Raw genomic sequence first — 16,211 nt, forward strand, 5'->3', positions numbered from 1 at the left:
CTTTCAGCTTTCAAGAGAAAGATTAGGAGTGTAGGAGGCTGTCACAAATCTCCTGTCTTCGTTAGATCGAAAGGCGAACATCCAATTACTTTTGATTAAGGAACTAATAGATAAACCAAACTTTTATTTGAACCAAGTCACAAGTCTCCTGTCACAAGTCTGTCACAAATCTCCTGCCACAATTCTCGAGGCTTCATTTGAACCAAGCCTTCATCCAATTACTTTTTACTAAGGAATTAGTCTCACCAAGTTCTGACCATCATTTCAAACAAATTTCTCTTCCTATATAGAAGCATAGGAGGCTTTCCTTCATTTCAAATAGAATTCTTTTCCCCTAACTTAACCCACCAAGGTTTATCAGAGGGAGGAGTATATGCTGATTGCTTTGTGATAATGATCTATTGTTGGATCAATAATTTTGTGTTCTTGATAATCATTTTCACCTTCGTTCACCCTAATGACTAAAGGTAATGTTAGGATCAAGAGCACTAAGGGAGGGGGTGAATTAGTACAGCAGAAAACTTTCGACGATTAAAACTGTGTTCGTACAATAAAAGCGATTTTGGTAAGAAAACCGATTCGTAAAACACTTTAACTTGTGATTAAGCGAGATTTAGTTAAAGCAAATATATAGAGGCAGTTTACAGTTAAGATAGATAACAGAATGTAATAGCAAACTGGAATACGACGTTCGTACGATAAAAGCGATTTCAGTATGAAAGTCGATTTGTAAATCACTTTAACTTGTGATCAAGCGAGATGCAGTTAAAGCAAAGATATAAAGGTAGTTTGCAGTTATGATGGAAATCAAAATGTAAGCGCAAATTGAAATATGATGTTCATACGATAAAACCGATTTCCGTCTTAACGTCGATTCGAAAAATACTTAACTATGAATCACGTTCGTAAATGAGCAGAAGGCAGTGAGCTACTGAGGAGGTTTGCAATAAAGATAAGATGCTTAAAGTAAATGCAAACCGAGATTTAGAGTGGTTCGATCAATCTTGACCTACATCCACTTTTGGCTTTCTCCACCAACGAGGTCACCGACGTCCACTAGAGGCCTTCCTTCAATAGGCGAAGGCCAACCACTCTTTTACAGTTTTACTCCTTTTGACGGGCTTAGGAGACAACCCTTACAGAAATTTCTCTTCTCTCTTGAAAGATCTAAACTTAGAAGAAAAGAGGGAGGAGAACTTTTAGCCTTTACAACACTTTTGAGCTCTAAAAATCACAGAGTAAGATTGGATTTTCGGTGCCCTTTGGTTGCCCTTTCATGCAGGAAAAGGTGGGGTATATATAAGCCCAAACTGGTTTGAATTTGGAGCTCAAAAATATCATTTCCCGGATTTCCAAGGTCCTAGCGGTACTACCTCCTGATTGGGGCGGTATAACCGCTTGGCAGCTCGGAGACTGAGCCTCTGGTCGGTGCCACTGCCTATCATGGGCGGTTGCACCGCTTGGTAGAGCTCGGAGACCGAGCTCAGGCAATTCCATCGCCTGTCAGGGGCAGTTGCATCGCCCATCTCGCTCGGAGATTGAGCCCAAGCGGTGCCATCGCCTGACTAGGGCGGTTGCACCGCCCAGCTTTCTTGGGAGACCATCTCCTGGGTGGTGCTACCACTGACCCTAGCGGTGCCACCGCCTAGCAGGAATTCTGGTCCGAATGGGTTGATCCATTCGGCCCAATTTGGGTCTATCAAGGGCCCAATTGCCCCCAGATTAAGTTAATGGGATCACCTTCCATTCCTAACTTAATCTACATGCTAACTACGATATTTCTTAAGACATTTACTACAACTTGCTCCGGTGCATCAATCGCTTCTTCCGGCGAGCTTCCGACGAACATCCGACGAACTTTCGGCGATGCTCCGGTGGACTTCCGGCAAACTCCTGGACTTGCGATGATCCACTTGGCGAGTTCCGACGAGCTTCTTTGGCAAGCTCCTAGACTTCTCGGATTTGTTATCGCAGAACCTTCGATGACCGTCCGGACTTCTATCGAACTCTCGAACTCCCAACGTGATCATAGTCTTGACTCCGGTGCAACTCCTATTGCATGTCTTACTTCTATTGTAGTTAATCCTGCACATGTAAAACAAAACTTTGATCGAGATAATTAATCCTAAGCAATTAACCAAGTTGTCCGGCATGTAATTGGTCCCTTGACGCTTCGTCCGATTCTTCGGCGCATCGTCCTCTCCTACGGCCTATTGCCCAATCGGCCAGTTGAGTCTGCAACTCCGATATCCTTGGCACAATACCCGCTCTTCTTGGCCCGATGCCCGAGTCCACGTCCCGAAGCCTTTTGTAGATACGTCGACCGATCCACCGGCCCGACGTCCAATCTTCTGACATGTTCCTCCGGCCTAACATGATTTTTCCTGCTTTAATTGTCTCATCCTGATCGAAGCATCCTGTGTCACTCAAAACGCAGATTAAAACATAAACACATATCAAGTGATTTCATCATCAAAATACGAGATTCAACAATCTCCCCCTTTTTGATGATGATAACCACTTGATGACGGAGTTAAACTTAACTCCCGGAGTTTAAACAAACTCCCCCGATCAATATGCCTTATTGATAGAACATTGAATTCAAACTGAATTCAAGTCATTGCAATATTCATCATGAATACTTGCAATACGTCATCATAAACTTATGCATAACATCATACTTCTCCCCCTTTGTCATCAACAAAAAGGAGAAGTTCCTACTCTTATGTGTTTAGAGATAAAAAGTTCAAATCATTGCATGATAAACATTTTATCATCATGCAACCTAGCAATTAAAGATATGCAAGTTTTAGCTTGTTTGCTTTTCTTGAGATAGCAACTGTTTGCTTCTCTTTAGACTATAAGCTAGCAATTTTTACGATATGCAAGTTTTACTGCATACAAGCTAGCTTTTCATCATAACATATAAGCACAAAAGCATAGCAAGATTCTTAAGTTCAATCATGGCAATTCAACACTTGCTTCTTGTGCAAGATTACACTTTGCTTTTCTTTGCATGTTCTAACTAGCAAAAGCTTTCTCCCCTTTGTTTTTGTCGAAAAGAAGGGAAGAGTACAAGCTAGCCAACATTTGCCTTGAGCTAGCAATCTTTCACCCCCTATGTCATTGCCGAAAAGAAGGAGAGGAACCAATGATTTAGACTTTTACATAAACTATAAATTTGCATCAATCAATATTTCAATCATCACATGATACATACAAGACAACAATGCAAAGAAATCATATCATGAAAGACATCAATTGTTAAACATGATATGATAATAGTCTCAAAAATTTCAATTTATGATACATGTGATATATTACGATACACTAAAAAATTTAATGCGATTCTTTTAAGGATATCAACATATTTTTGATACAAAGCATGGCAAGAGCAATTATATCGCAAGTTTTCTAAGTTTTGCATTTTTTGCTTCTTTCGAGATAGCAATTCTTTGCTTCTCTTTATATTGCAAGATTTGCAATTCATTGGTAGTGTTCATAATAGCAAGTTTTTTCAATGAAATGATCGAGCTAGCAAATTTTCCTTCCTTTGAAATATGCAGGCTAGTAAACTAACTCCCCCTTTATCATTATCCAAAAGAAGGGAGAAATCAATGGCTAAAAAAATTAATCATTATACAAGCCATATTACAAAATCATGTCATGATATCAAGAAAATTCAAGAAGGACATGATTCGTTTGACAAATCTTTTTAATAGAGCAAAAGAATTATACAACCAAGGATCATAATTAAAATATATCAATATCATAAATCAAGTCATGATTCGTGATTCATCATAAAGCAAATTAATTTTCAATCATCACATAAGGCATTTAAAGAATTTTTGAAACATAGGAGAATGATTAATTTAAGTATGCAATGTTTCAATCAAATTCAAGTCATGAATACCAATACTTTCATATTGTGAGTATCAATTCATGAATACCAAAAGATATTATTTGTGATTCCAATTTTGCAAGATCAAGATTATGATTTAGATAAAACTCATTCAAGTCAAATCGTTAACTTGAAACTCATAATCAAGTCATCAAAATCAATTTCGAGATTCACAAAATATCATGAAATCATTAATCTCGATTAGATGGAAAAGGCATTTTTTAAGTGATTCTTTTTCATCTAAGCATGCCTTAGTCTTTATATGTCAAATCAAGATAAGCATGAAAGTTCAAGACTTAAAGGCAAAATCTTATACAACAACTCATCAAGCAAGATTTTAAACATTTATTTTCAAGCCATATAAAGAGTAAGTCAAGGATTCAATTATCTCATGTCATGAATTCCAATAGGCATCTCAAATTATCAACATCACATTAAAAAGATATTTCAAAAAGATATATCGATAAGTGATTCATTTGTATCATTTCATTCATTCGGAAGATTCTCCTCTTTGGTAAATAAATCTAGGAGAACAAAATGAGTTAAGGGAGATGTAACATGATTGAAGCATTGAACATGATTCATATTTAAAATGTGTCTCATGTCATAAGTATGAATGAAGCATTTGTGAAATCCGAAATCAGCCTCAAAGTCACATTCAATAAATTCATACATGACAAGCATAGAATTATTGAAAAGACAATAAGATAGAGGATTGCATTTCATTTTTATAAATTTCTATTCATGTGATTTGCTTCTTATAAGCATGCCTTTACCTTTAATAAAACAAGTGTCAACATTTAAGACGAGAAGGTAAAAAACAAATCATTAAGCATAATTCCATGATAACATCCTTTTAATATCTTGATATTCATCATCAAGTATGATTTCAAAAAGTATATTAAAGAAAAATTATTAAGACCAAATGCATGATACACTCATTTATTTTCAAAATATTCATCATGTTTATTTTCATGAGATTCACAAGATTGGTAAAATAAATTCATTAATCTCAATAGGATAGAAAATTCATTTCCATTTCATACAATTGATTTCTTGTGAGGGTATTCAAGTCTTTTGTGAAAACATGTATCATCATTTAAAATCGAAACATAAGTTTCGCCATGAAGCCGTCAAGACCAAACACATCATGATATCACATCTATCATCAAAAGACTATCAAGAAATTCATACATAGATGTACATGCACTATGTCATCTTAATATGTCATGAGAATGTCATCTTAATTCGTAATAAAAACGATTAGACCAAAAACATGTTAATCTAAAATGAGAGTTTCAAATCAACATTTACTTCAAAAACTCATGCATGACATAAAATCATCAAGATACACATGCATGGATTAATCCTAAGCATTATCACATATCATATAATTATCATCCCTAATGTTGCATACATTATTCAACATTTCAAAACATAACATGCATGAAACCTTAGCAATATACTTTTCATGATCAAATTTTTAATTTTTCAAAGATGCTAAAAAGAAAAACATGATATAATTTTTGAAAAACAATTTTTTATTTCCTATTCCTACTATCTAAATTAAGCACTTATGAAAACTTCAAGTAATTTCAAAATAATTCAACAGAGTTGAGTTACTTACCTTGTAGTCGAAGCCCGTCAAAGCCCAATTCACCATTTCACCGAAGTTCTTGATTTATCCTTGGTTACCTTCCTCTTCTTTGGCCTCTTCCTTCGTTCAAGTTCATTGTTTATTTTAGATTTTTATTTAATAAACTTATTAAGATTTAGTGTTCAAAGTTCAAGTTCATCATTGTCCTCATCACTTAAGTCATTGCTCAAGTGGTATTCATTTGTCCGAAGTTTCAAATCCTTCCTATTTTTTGGAAGGTGATTCAAGTGCTTATCGGGTTCAAAATGTTCCAAAAGTGTTATTTTATAGGTCATTAATGACCCGATTAATTCTTCTAATGGAAAATTATTTAAATTTTTTATCTCTTATATTGCGGTTATTTTAGGATCCCACCTTTTTGAAAGGGATCTTAAGATCTTGCTTACGAGATCAAAATTCGAAAAAGATTTACTAAGAACTCTTAGATTATTGACGATATCCGTGAAACGGGTGTACATGTCGCCTATAGTCTTACTTGGTTGCATTCAAAAAATCTCAAAATCATGCAATAAAATGTTAACTTTCGAGTCTTTGACTCTACTAGTTCCCTTATGCATGATTTCAAGTGTTCGCCAAATATCAAAAGTCGTTTCGCACATAGAAATTAGATTGAACTCATTTTTGTCCAAAGCACAAAATAAGGCATTCATAGCCTTTGCGTTTAATGAAAAATACTTCTTCTCTAAATCCGACCATTCGTTCATCGATTTAGAGGGAAGTTGAAAACCATTTTCAACAATATTTCATAAATCCAAATTCATAGAAATCAAGAAAACTCTCATTTGAGTTTTCCAATAAGTGTAGTCTAAGCCCTCTTGAAAGCAATAAAAAGCCATTTCTCTCGGGTGTAAATTCGAAATGAGAAAATACTGGGCTCTGATACTAATTGTTAGGATCAAGAGCACTAAGAGGGGGGGGGGTAGGGGTAGTGCAGCGGAAAACTTTCGACGATTAAAACTGCATTCGTACGATAAAAGCGATTTTGGTAAGAAAGCCGATTCGTAAATCACTTTAATTTGTGATCAAGCGAGACGCAGTTAAAGCAAATATATAGAGGTAGTTTGCAGTTAACATAGATAACAGAATGCAATAGCAAACTGGAATATGACGTTCGTATGATAAAAGCAATTTCGGTATGAAAGTCGATTCGTAAATCACTTTAACTTGTGATCAAGCGAGATGCAGTTAAAGCAAAGATATAAAGGCAGTTTGTAGTTATGATGGTAATTAGAATGTAAGCGCAAACTGAAATATGATGTTCGTACGATAAAACTGATTTCCGTCTTAACGCCGATTTGGAAAATACTTAACTATGAAACACGTTCGTAAATGAGCAGAAGGCAGTAAGCTACTGAGGAGGTTTGCAGTAAAGATAAGATGCTCAAAGTAAATGCAAACCGAGATTTAGAGTGGTTCAGTCAATCTTGACCTACATCCACTTTTGGCTTCCTCCACCAACGAGGTCACCGACGTCCATTAGAGGCATTCCTTCAATAGAAATTTCTCTCCTCTCTTGAAAGATCTAAACTTGGAAGAAAAGAGGAAGGAGAACTTCTAGCCTTTACAACACTTTTGAGCTCTAAAAATCACAGAGTAAGATTGGATTTTCGGTGCCCTTTGGTTGCCCTTCCATGCAGGAAAGGGTGGGGTATATATAGGCCCCAAACAAGTTTGAATTTGGAGCTAAAAATTGTCATTTCTCGGATTTTCGGGGTCCTGGCGGAACTACCTCCTGATTGGGGCGGTACAACCGCTTGGCAGCTCGGAGACTGAGCTCTAGGCAGTGCCACCGCTTGTCAGGGGCGGTTGCATCGCCTAGTCTCGCTCGGAGACTGAGCCCAGGTGGTGCCACCGCCTGACTGGGGCAGTTGCACCGCCCAGCTTTCTTGGGAGACCATCTCTTGGGTGGTGCCACCATCGACCCTGGTAGTGCCACCGCCTGGCAGGAATTCTGGTCCCAATGGGTTGATCCATTCGGCCCAATTTAGATCTATCAAGGGCCCAATTGCCCCCATATTAAGTTAATGGGATCACCTCCCATTCCTAACTTAATCTATATGCTAACTACGATATTTCTTAAGACATTTACTACAACTTGCTCCGGTGGGTCAATCGCTTCTTTCGGCGAGCTTCCGGCGAACTTCCGGCGAACATCCGATGAACCTTCGGCGATGCTCCGGCGGACTTTCGACAAACTTCTAGACTTGTGATGATCCACTTGGTGAGTTCCAATGAGCTTCTTTGGCAAGCTCCTGGACTTCTCGGATTTGTTCCCGCAGAACCTCCGACGACCGTCCGGACTTCTGTCGAACTCTCAAACTCCCAACGTGATCATAGTCTTGACTTCGGTGCAACTCCTATTGCATGTTTTACTTCCATCATAGTTAATCCTACACATGTAAAACAAAACTTCAAACGAGATAATTAATCCTAAAAAATTAACCAAGTTGTCCGGCATGTTATTGGTTCCTCGACGCTTCGTCCGATTCTTCGCCGCATCGTCCTTTCCTATAGCCTATTGCCCAATCGGCCAGTTGACTCCACAACTCCAATATCCTTAGCACAATACCCGCTCTTCTTGGCCCGATGCCGGAGTCCATAGCCCGAAGCCTTCTGTCGATACGTTGACCGATCCACCGGCCCGACGTCCAATCTTCCGACATGTTCCTCCGTCCCAACATGATTTTTCCTGCTTTAATTGTCTCATCCTGATCGAAGCATCTTACATCACTCAAAACGTAGATTAAAATATAAACACATATCAAGTGATTTCATTATCAAAATACGAGATTCAACAGGTAAACCTTTTCATAGTTAGAGAAAATCCATTGCTAGAAAGACACAAGGAATGAATGCTGCTCCATGGGGCACTGTGGCTCAAGGGAGTAGGGTTAAAGATCCTACATGCAGAGATTTGATAAATGAAATGTGAAAAAATGAAGAATGGAATGTATGCACTCGCTTTAACGGTTAGGAGTAGGTAACCCATGCACTGTCTTTGTTTCTATTTTATTTTAATTCATCATATCTTATTTTGTTATGTGAGATTTAAGAATCACTATCAATACCTTAGTGTAGATCTAGGATAATCCCTTGTAAATAGCCAATTTAAAATTTAGAGATGATGTACGTGTAGTACATCTATGATGTAGTAATTGACTTTCTCGGTAGGCCACAATTGCTGCAAGTAAATATCTTAATTATGAGATATTTTTTACTAATTAATTTACATTCATCAAACAAATCATGAAAAGCACTTAATAATTCATCAAAAGATAAATTTGCGTCAATTGAATTACTTACCTCATCTCTGATAGCCATTAGCGCATAGTGAGCAACTTGCTTGGTGTTGATTGGCTCCTCTTCTTCAGATGTACTTGAGTCGTCCCATGTTGCTTTGAGAGTCTTCTTCTTTGGTTACCTCTTTTTGGCTAGGGTATATTCACTCTTATAATGTCCCAGCTTTTTACATTCATAGCATATTACTTGATCTTTCTTAGGTTCAAATTTATTTTTAGTGTTACTTTTAAATTTATTCAGTTTTATGAATTTTTTGAATTTACTTGTTAAGAGTGTCAAATCTTCATCAAGATCCTCATCACTTAGTTTTCTTTCAAGTGGTTTTTTGGGTTTTATCGCCATATCTTTCCTGTTCTTTGGAAGGGTGTCCTCGAGCTCTTCATAAGCTTTACAAGTCATCTCATAGGTTATTAGTAACCCAATTAGTTCTTCGAGAGGAAAATTATTTAGAACTTTGGCATCTTGAATGACCATTACTTTAGGGTTCCAACTCTTTGGAAGGGATCTTAAAATTTTATTAACAAGTTTAAAATCCGAGAAACTTTTACCAAGTCCTTTTAGACCATTGACGACATCCGTAAATCGGGTGTTCATATCTCCATTGGTCTCACTCAGTTTCATTCGAAACAATTCATAAGTGTATACTAAAAGATTAATTTTTGACTCATTCACTCTACTATTGCCTTCATGAGTTACTTTGAGTGTGTGCCAAATATCAAAAGCCATTTCACAAATCGACACTCATTAAACTCATTTTTATCTAATGCACAAAACAAGGCATTCATAGCCTTGAAATTTAAAGTGAAAGTCTTTTTCTCCAACTCATTCCAATCGTTCATTCGAAGAGAAGACTTTTGAAAACCATTTTTGACAACATTCCAAAGCTCAAAATCCATTGAAATTAGGAAGATCTTTATTCTAGTCTTCCAATATGTGTAATCTGTCCCATTGAACATGGGCGAACGTGTAATTGAATGACCCTCTAGGTTGTCGGCAAATGCCATCTCTCTTAGGTTTTAAACCAAAGAGAGTGAACCTTGCTCTGATACCAATTGTTAGTATCAAGAGAAGCACTAAGAGAGAGGGGGGGGCATATAAATTTGTGCAGCGAAAAATTCTTCGATTTCTTAAAATATTTCGTACATTCGATGGAAATTGATTCGAAAAGATAATAATTTGAAACGTAAGAGAGCGTAAGCATAGTGAAAGCAAGATGAGGAGGAGAAGCAGTTTGCTATGAAATGATTTGCAATTAAAGTAAATTACTCAAAACAAAATGCAAACTAGAATTTAGAGTGGTTCAGTCAATGTAACCTACATCCACTTTCGAATTCCTCCTCCGTCAAGATCATCGGCATCCACTAGAGGCCTTCCTTCAATAGGTGAAGACCAATCACCTTTTACAGCTCTTTCTCCTTTTGTCGGGTTTAGAAGAGAACCTTTACAAGTCGCACACATCTCTTGAATGATCTCAAAACTTAGAAAGGGAGGAGGAGGACTCTAGCACTTGTTTACAACACTTTTACACCCCATTGACTTAAGATTATAATCGCACTTCGGTGCCATTTTATACAGAAAAGGGTGAGGTATTTATAGGCTTTAATGGCTTTCAAAAATGGAGCCAAAATATGTTTCATCCTAGATTTTCGGGGTACTAGTGGTACCACTGTAATTCTTAGGCGGTACCACTGCCATTACTAGGCAGTACCACCGCCAAACACTTGAAACTAGGTGGTACCACCGCCTGATAGGGGCGGTACCATCGCTGGCATCATTAATTGCCAACGATACCACCGCCCAGTTAGACCACCTGGGAGACTAGGTCTTCCAAGCAGTGGCCCTGGCGGTGCCACCATTGGTCAAAGTCTAGCAACATGGTTGGGCCTTTGTTTTCGGCCCAAACCATCCTAGCTCCGAGCCCAATTGGTCTCGAACAGAGTTGATGAGATTTCCTACCAAATCAACTCTAATTATTGTTCTAACTATGATTAAGGCAAGCATGGTCCGGTACGTCGAATTTTCACTCGACGATCCTCCGATGAACTTCTCGGCGAGTCTTCCGGTGAGCTTCCGGCGAACTCTGGACCAACTCTTGGCTAGTCTTCCGGTGTGCTTCCGGTGATCTCCCGACGAGCTTTCAGTGAGTCTTCCAACATTCTTCTAGTGATCTCACGATGAACTCTCGGCGAGCTCCCGGTATATCATCTGAGTCTTCGACTCTGGCCCATCATCTGCTTTACGCCTTACTACTATTGTAGTTAATCCTGCACACTTATCTCAACACATAGATTAGATCAAATAATTTACCAATTGATTTCATCATCAAAATCCGAAATTCAACAATTGGGGATACAATACAAGTGCTCATTGCAGAATGAGTTCACTAATTGATCCGCTCACATAATACTGAATGATTGATGATACCTTATTGTCAAACATCGATTTCGTCATCTCAATTATGTATTTGGTCCTTAGACTTGAGACACTAAGGATGTCCTGTATGAGCACTCCATTCTTTTATACCAGACTTATAGGTCTAGAGGTTCTAGATGTAGCATAGCTAGTCATCGGGAGTGGTAGCCAACCATAAGAGTGCTATTGAGTATCAATAGAGGATCATCTGCTCTCGGTATCATGAGAGAAATATCCCATGTATTCCTATTCATACAAATCCCTAGCAGGGTCATTCAGATTGAGAAAGAAAGAGTTTTCCAATAGAATCCTATTAGAGCAAGACTCGAGTAGAAACTATATTGGCCTGATAGTACCATGCCTAGTATATGGTCTCTAGGGTATTAGATAGATGAGTAACTATAGATACATGATAATTAAGGACAGAAAGGTCCAAAGGATTGGATTCCCTTATTTCGTCTGGGAAATGCGATGTAGTGGCCTAGTACGTCCGCAGTCGATGAGTCGAGTGAATTATTATGAGATAATAATTTACTAAGCCAAAATGAGTTCTAATTGGTATGACTAATGACCAGCTCGATATTGGGCCTAAAGGGTCACACACATTTGGTAGGCGTTGCGATGAGTAGAGGTTCGAATATGAGATATCCGTTGGAGCTCCTATCTTTTTGGATATCCAATAAGCTCCTGAATTATTGGATCCTATAGGTGAGATCCAATAAGTGCTAATAAGAGATTATTGGGTAGAGACTAAATAATCTAATAGTCTTGGGTAGTTGGATGGAGATCGAGTGCCTAATATGGCAGGATCCATTAGGGTTAAGTAAACAAGAGGCCTCTATAAATAGGAGGGAACCAAAGACGCATAGGCTAGAGGTTCTTTTTTGGCTGCCTACTCCTGGTATCCTCTCTCCCTCTCCTCCTCATACTGCAGCTCCTATTTAGGGTGTGTGGACAACAAGAAGGGACAACCCATTCTTAATTGCATGGTGCATACGAGGAAGAGATTTGCGCAGCGATTTGAGAAGCATCATTGCAGCCCCTACCATGTGGATCACTGCTAGAGAGGAGGACAATTGACCTCCTTCATCCTCTCCTAAAGATCTATAGGTTTTTAGGATTATACGATCTTCCCAAGTAATTTCTTATGCACCATTTTTCGGTTTCCTGGTTTTTGCGCACCATTTTTTGTACGACGATGAAACCTACTTGTCCACGGGAACTCTCAGATTTTAATTTTCTGTTCTTTTGCTGCGCATATGGTATCACTCCAAATTTTGCAACATGACCTATTTGGATCAAGTTGGCACTAAGAGAGGGGAGGGGGTGGGGTTGAATTAGTGCTTTTGGAAAACTATGTCAATTGTGAAAATTTATACGATAAAATCGTATCGGAAAAATATTTAAGCTTAAAGATGTTCGTAAGAGAGTGATGAATATGTAAAGTAGTAGGTGTTGAATCTCAGATTTTGATGATGAAACCAACTGATTGTGTTTATCTGATTTGTGTTTTGAGTGATGCAGGAAGCTTCGATTAGGGAGAGACAATTAAAAGCAAGAAGAATCATATGTTGAATCTCGGATTTTGATGATGAAGTCAATTGTAATTTGTTTGATCTAATCTATATATTGAGAAAAGTGTTCAGGATTAACTACAATAGCAGTAAGACATAAAGTAGGTGTTGTGCTAGAGTCAAGATCGAGATCACGTTGGGAGTTCGAGAGTTCGTCGGAAGTCCGGACATTCGTCGGAAGTTCTGCTAGAACCAACCGAGAAGTCCAGGAGCTTACCAAAGAAGCTCATCAGAACTTGCCAAGAAGATCATCGTAAAGTCTAGGAGCTTGCTGAGAGTCCGTTGGAGCATTGTCGAGAGTTCATCGGATGTTCGCCGAAAGTACGCCGGAAGCTCGGCGAAAGAGCAATTGAAGCACCGAAACAAGAAGTGCAGTAAACATATCTTAATTATTGTAGTTAGAGCATAAATTAAGTTAGGATTGGGAGATAATCCCACTAACTTAATTAGGGGCCAATTGGGCCCTTAATAAGACTGAATTGGGTTGAATTGAGCACCTAATTTAGCCCCTAAATTCTTGGCCGACGGTGGCACCGCTTGGAAAGTAGTGCCCCAGGAAATCTGGGCGGTGGTACCGTCAACTGTTATTATTGCCAGTGGTGGTACTGCCCCTATCAAGTGGTGGTACCACCAAAGCTTGGTCTCGAAGCTCTATCAGGCGGTGGTGCCACCCAAACTGAGCAATAGTACCACCCAATGTCATGTGTTAAGTGGTGGTACTGCCCAATAATGGTAGTGGTATCGCTAGGACCCTGAAAATATGGGATTAGACACTTTTTGGCTCTATTTTTGAAGCCATTAGGGCCTATAAAAATCCTACCCTTTCCTGCATGAAAGGGCACAAAAGCAACGAGATAATCTTGAGTTGTTGGGGTGTAAAAGTGTTGTAAATGTTGAATCTCGGATTTTGATGATAAAATCAATTGATGGGTTAATTGATCTAATTCATATTATTGAGTTAAGTGTGCAGGATTAACTATGATAACCAGAAAACACAAAGCAAGAATACCAGAGTCAAGTTCGATGGACGTTTAAGAGTCCGAAGAATCGTCGAAGATGCTGCCGGAACAAACCGAGAAGAAATCGGGAACCTGTCGGAATTTTCGGAAGTTCGCCGAAGAGATCGTCGGAGGTTCACGGAGATCACCGAGAAGGCTCGGCTACTCGATAAAGTCATCACAAGTTCGGGGGCTTGCTGGAAGTCCGTCGGAAGAAGTTCGTCGGAAAGCTCGCCGGAACAAAAGTCGACATTCGCAGTTAAAAACTTGCTTAGGATGTTTTTTTTTTTGTTATGTAGTTCACTTGTAATTAGGATTAGGATTAAGAGATAATCCTATATCCTGGTTAGGGGCCAACTGGGCCCAAAATTAGACTTGGTTTGGGCTAAATTGAAGCCCAACAAGTCAACCGAAGGGTCTGGCGGTGGCACCGCCAGACTAGGCGGTTGCACCGCCCAGCACCCGAGAGCTGGGCGGTGGCACCGCCCAGCACCGTCAATGTCTAATAGTGATAGGCGGTGGCACCGCCACTGACAGGCGGTGGCACCGCCAGCATCGGGAACCCAAAGAGAATTCAAATTTTGGAGCCCAAATTTGAATCCTCTTAAGGCCTATAAATACCCCTCAAATCTCAGCTGAGATTATAACTTTTTGAGCAACAATTGTTAGAGAGAAAGATCTTAGAAAAGTCTTTGCTAGTCTTGTTTTCAATTTGCTAGTGTTCACCTCCTTCTTTCTTGCTAAAAATCTGTAAGAGAGTGAACCGCTTGTAAAAAGTTGTAAGAGGGGAATTTACCCTTCCCCTTCAAGAGATTTGCTAGTGGAAGGTGGGAGCCTCATCGAAGAGGGGCCTCGCAAGTGGATGTAGGTCATTTGACCGAACCACTGTAAAATCGGCGTGATCTCTGGTTTGCATTTACTTATTGTCATTTACATTACTGCAAACCATTTGCACTTTAATGCTCTACTTCTTTGTCTCCGTCTTACTTATCTCTTCAAGTTAAAAAGCAATCGAAACGGTTTCAAACGAAAACGTTACTTTTATCGTACGAAGTTTCCGTAAGTGTTTAAATCGTCAAAAGTTTATCACACTTTACCGCTGCACTAATTCACCCCTCCCCCCCTCTTAGTGCCGCTCCGATCCTAACAATTGGTATTAGAACTAGGCTCACTCTTATATTTGGTTTGATACCCAAGAGAGATGGCTTAATCCGGCATACATGAGGGTCATTCTATCACATGTCCACCCTTGTTTAATGGGTCGGATTATACTTATTGGAAGACTCGTATAAGGATCTTCCTCATTTCCATGGATTTCGAGCTTTAGACTATTGTTGAAAATGGATTTGAAAAATCTTCTCTTCCGATGAGCGAATGGAATGAATCAGAGAAGAAGGTTTTTGCCTTGTTTTGTGCACTAGACAAAAATGAATTTAATCGTGTTTCAATTTGTGATTCGACTTTTGATATTTGGAGAACTCTTGAGGTCACTCATGAAGGCACTAGCCGAGTGAAAGAGTCCAAAATCAACATCTTTGTGCACTCTTACGAACTTTTCCGAATGAAACCAAGTGAGTCCATCGGAGACATGTACACCCGGTTTACGGATGTCATCAATGGACTCAAAGCTCTTGGTAAAGATTTTACTAACTTTGAACTAGTAACTAAAATCTTAAGATCCCTCCCTAAAAGTTGGGATCCAAAAGTTACGGCCATTCAAGAGGCCAAAGACCTTAAAACATTCCCTCTTAAAGAACTCATTGGGTCTCTAATGACCTACGAAATGACATGTCAAGCTCATGATGAGCTCGAGAACCCCCTTCCAAAGAACAGGAAGGATATGACACTCAAATCACAAGAAGACCACTTGAAAGGAACATCAAGTGATGAGGACAGTGACAATGACATTACACTTTTGACTCAAAAATTTAAAAAATATTTAAGAAAGAATAAATTTAAAAATAATATAAAAAATAAATTCAAACAAAAGAAGGACCAAGTGATTTGCTTTGAATGCAAAAAACCGGGACACTACAAGAACGATTGTCCTCAAGCCAAAAAGAGAACATCAAAGAAGTAGACGCTCAAGGCAACGTGGGATGATTCAAGTGCGTCCGAAGAAGAGGAGTCCAACACCGAGCAAGTTGCTCATTACGCCCTAATGGTCATTGGAGAAGAGGTAACAGATTTAATTAATGTAGATTTACCTTATCATGAATTATTAAATGCTTTCCATGAGTTATTTGATGAATGTAAGACAATTAGTAGAAAATACAAATTGCTAAAAAAGGAGCATGATAGTCTCACTTGTGATATCGATAAATTAAAAACTGAATATCATGATAGTTTAGCTCCATATACAAAATGTC

The sequence above is a fragment of the Musa acuminata genome, chromosome BXJ2-3 (assembly GCF_036884655.1).
Source record: "Musa acuminata AAA Group cultivar baxijiao chromosome BXJ2-3, Cavendish_Baxijiao_AAA, whole genome shotgun sequence".
Lineage (NCBI taxonomy): Eukaryota > Viridiplantae > Streptophyta > Magnoliopsida > Zingiberales > Musaceae > Musa > Musa acuminata.